Here is a 4,822-nt window from a genome sequence, read left to right as displayed (position 1 = left end):
CTAGTAATAGCGCACGATCCCCTGGTGCGCCATTACTAGTTTTGAAAAAAAAGTGGTGCACCGAGGGTGCGGTACGCCATTACTAGTTAAAACTAGTAATGGCGCACTATCCCCTGGTGCGCCATTACTAGTTATGAAAAAAAAGAAAAAAATTGTTAGTATTGGCGCACCGTGGATGTGGTGTGCCATTAGTATTTGGAGTTTAATGACGTACCTATATATGGTGCGCCATTGCTATATAGCAGTGGCGCACCACATACGTGGTGCGCCATTAATGTCCATATTAGCTATAGCCGTTTTTCTAGTAGTAATATCAGGATCTTTCCAACACAAGGTGCTTACCAAAGGATAAAATATAAAAAAGGAAAGGTGAAGATCACCCTAACTCTTGCATAATGTAAAAGATAGGCCCTTCGCAGAGCAAAGCAGAGGTTGTCATGTGCTTTTAGGGTTGGATGCACGAAATATTAATGCAAAAGAACGTCACTTTATATTGCCACTTTGTGATATCAACCTTTATTATGTAGTCCGTCGCTTTTATTTCTTCCATATCACAAGATCGTGTAAAGCTTATTTTCTCCACGCTAATAAGTCATATATATTTAGAGAGCAATTTTTATTACATGCGACATGACAACTTACTTGAAGGATCTTACTCAATCCATAGGTAAGTATGGTGGACTCTCATGGCAAAACTGGGTTTAAGGATATTTGGAAGCACAAGTAGTATCTCTACTTGGTGCAAGGAATTTGGCTAGCATGAGGGGGAAAGGCAAGCTCAACATGTTGGACGATCCATGACAATATACTTTAACTAAGATGTGAGAAAACATAACCCATTACGCTGTCTTCCTTGTCCAACATCAACTCTTTAGCATGTCATATTTTAATGAGTGCTCACAATCATAAAAGATGTCCAAGATAGTGTACTTATATATGAGAATCTCTCTTTCTTTATTACTTCTTATTAATTGCAACGATGACGAAAACTATGTTTGCCAACTCTCAACAACTTTTAACAATCATACTCTCTATATGTGAAGTCATTACTTTCCATAAGATCAAATTGGTCTCCTTTATTTCTTTTTGTTCTTTTATTTCCTCAAGATCATAGCAAGATAGCAAAGCCCTTGACTCAACACTAATCTTTATATAGCTCACGGACTCGATTATATAGAGGGATCACAAAGCAAAACTCAAAACTAATTCATACCAAAACTTTATTCTACTAGATCAAGATATTACCAAAATGATTGAACTAAATAAAACAGTAAAGACATGAGTGTGATGGTGATACGATACCGGGGCACCTCCCCCAAGGGGAGTGCCCATACCCATGTGATTATGTCTCCTTCTTCGGAGTTGGTGGTGTGATCTTCTTGGCGATGATGCCCCTCAGGATATGATTCTCCTCCTCGAGCTTATTGACTTGTTGCTTGAGGTCCATATTTTCCTTGCAGAGCTTGCCCATGACGGCTAAAGCTCCTTTCACCCAAGGATGTTGCATAGCTGCTGGAGAACAAGTGACACTCTTTTTCATATTTTCATAAGAAAGAAATTTAACATTGGAAGGGATGACCGAGTTCGGAATGGTTGAGCTCTGTAGTTCCCCCATCGTGAATCCGTCTTGGAAACAAGAGGTAACTTCTTGATCCTCCTCCATGGCATCTATCCTTTTTAAATCGTCCTCCATCTCATCCTCCCTTGATGGCCCAAAGTGGTAAGCATTGCTGTTTGCTCTTGGAAAATGCGTCGGGTGAGACACCCACTCCCCGACTGACTCTTGAGAAGACATCTTGCTCTAAATCTGCGACAGAAACAGCTCGAAACAAAAATAGAGGATTTTTGCATGATACGGTGGTCAAAACCTTCGGGAGATTATATAATGAATTTTTACCAACCAAAAGAAGTATCGTGCAAGAAAACGGAGTCCGGAGAGCACACGAGGTGCCCACGAGGCAGGGGGCGCGCCCTCCACCCTCGTGGCCGCCTCATGTCCTTCCCGGACTACTTCTTATTTTCCTATTTTCTTAAATATTCAAAAATAGAGAAAAATTGCTATTAGAACTGTTTTGGAGTCGGTTTCCTTACCATACCACATACCTATTCCTTTTCGGAGTCTGAAACATTCTGGAAAGTGTCTCTTATGTATTCCTCCGGGGTTACGGTTTCAATAATATTAGTTTCAACATTTATAGGATTACCTGAGATATAATGTTTGATTCTTTGTTCGTTTACCGCCTTCGGATTCGTGCCTTCGAAGTTGTTGATTTTTATGGCACCGGAACGATAGACTTCCTCGATAACGTAAGGCCCTTCCCATTTAGAGAGAAGCTTCCCTACAAAAAATCTTAAACAAGAGTTGAATAGCAACACATAATCACCTACGTTAAACTCACGCTTTTGTATCCTTTTGTCATGCCATCTTTTAACTCTTTCTTTAAACAGTTTGGCATTCTCATAGGCTTGGGTTCTCCATTCATCAAGTGAGCTAATGTCAAATAACCTCTTCTCACCGGCAAGTTTGAAATCATAATTGAGCTCTTTAATGGCCCAATATGCCTTATGTTCAAGTTCGAGAGGTAAGTGACATGCTTTTCCATAAACCATTTTATATGTTGACATACCCATAGGATTCTTATATGCAGTTCTATAAGCCCATAATGCATCATCAAGTTTCTTGGACCAATTCTTTCTAGATCTATTAACAGTCTATTGCAAAATTAATTTGTGCTCTCTATTACTCAATTCTACTTGACCACTAGACTGTGGGTGATATGGATATGCGATTCTATGATTAACGTCATACTTTGCAAGCATTTTACGAAAAGAACCATGAATAAAATGTGAACCACCATCAGTCATTAAGTATCTAGGCACTCTAAACCTCGGAAAAATAACTTCTTTAAGAATCTTAATAGAGGTGTTATGATCAGCACTACTAGTTGGAATAGCTTGTACCCACTTAGTAACGTAATCAACAACAACTAAAATATGTGTATACCCATTAGAGGCAGGAAACGGTCACATATAATCATAGCCCCAAACATCAAATGGTTCGATAACAAGAGAATAATTCATAGGCATTTCTTGTCGTCTACTTATATTACCAATTCTTTGACATTCATCACAAGACAAGACAAACTTACGGGCATCTTTGAATAGAGTAGGCCAATAAAAACCGGATTGCAATACCTTATGTGCAGTTCTATCTCCAGCGTGGTGTCCTCCATATGCCTCGGAGTGACACTTGCATAGGATCTGTTCCTGTTCATGCTCAGGTACACAACGTCTAACAACACCATCTACTCCTTCTTTATAAAGGTGTGGGTCATCCTAGAAGTAATGTCTTAAATCATAGAATTTTTTTTCTTTTGCTGGTATGTGAAACTAGGTGGTATGAATTTAGCAACAATGTAATTAGCATAATCAGCATACCATGGAGCAGTACGAGAAGCATTTATGACAGCTAATTGTTCATCAGGAAAGCTATCATCAATAGGTAGTGGGTCATCAAGAACATGCTCTAACCTAGACAAGTTGTCTGCAACGGGGTTCTCAGCTCCCTTTCTATCAATAATATGCAAATCAAATTCTTGGAGCAAAAGAACCCATCTAATAAGTCTAGGTTTAGCATCTTTCTTTTCCATAAGATATTTAATAGCAGCATGATCAGTGTGAATAGTTACTTTAGAATCAACAATATAAGGTCTGAACTTATCACACGCACATACAACTGTTAAGAATTCTTTTTCAGTAGTATAGCATAATTTCTCTCTGGGCAGTGTCAAGAGTTTTACTAGCATATTGAATAAAATTTAATTTCTTATCAACTCTTTGTCCTAGAACAACACCTACAGCATAATCACTAGCATCACACATAATTTCAAAGGGTAAATTCCAATCAGGTGGCTGAACAATAGGTGCAGAAATCAAAGCTTTCTTAAGTATTTCAAATGCTTCTACACAATCATCATCGAAGACAAAAGGAATATCTTTTGGTAAGAGATTAGTCAGAGGCCTAGAAATTTTAGAGAAGCCTTAATGAACCTCCTATAAAAACCGGCATGACCAAGGAAACTTCTTATACCTTTAATGTCCTTGGGACATGGCATCTTTTCAATTGCATCAACTTTAGCTTTATCAACTTCAATACCTCTCTCAGAAATTGTATGCCCCACGACAATACCTTCATTAACCATAAAGTGGCACTTTTCCCTATTCAAGATGAGACTAGTATCTTCACATCTTTGCAAAACTCATTCCAGGTTGCTCAAACAACCATCAAAAGAGGATCCATAAACGGAGAAATCATCCATGAATACCTCACAAATCTTTTCACAAAAGTCACAGAGCGATTTTTCAAAGTTCCTGTCTGAGGGAAGTTATTGTGAAGGAAGTACTAGCTAGGCATATCCAAATGAGTTGAAATTTTGCAAGGTCCTTCATATGTTCAAATCATAACTCTCCACCAAATTTGAGCCCATGTAACTCATTTATGTGAGCCCAGCTCCAAATCTTGGTTTCTGGTCAGATATTTAGTTTGTGAAGCAACTATATTTTATATTGCTTCATTTAAGCTGAAAATTTTCCAGGACATTCTCCTATCCATATCAACTTTCTAAAGAAAGTTTTGGCTCAATTCATCAAACCATTTGCCCTGTGCAATTTTTTCAAGCTGTGGTCAGAATCAAGCATTGTGATGCAGGCGCTAGTTTGGCTCATCCAAATGGCTTGAAACTTTTTGAGCAGCTTCATATCTTCAAATAATTGGGCCATGACCAATTTCAACTCAACATGCCTCTTCATGTGAGTGGAACTT

This window comes from Triticum dicoccoides, chromosome 3B (assembly GCF_002162155.2).
Source record: "Triticum dicoccoides isolate Atlit2015 ecotype Zavitan chromosome 3B, WEW_v2.0, whole genome shotgun sequence".
In the NCBI taxonomy this organism is placed as follows: Eukaryota; Viridiplantae; Streptophyta; class Magnoliopsida; order Poales; family Poaceae; genus Triticum; species Triticum dicoccoides.
The sequence above is the reverse complement of the archived record's forward strand: the minus strand, read 5'-3'. Positions refer to the sequence as shown.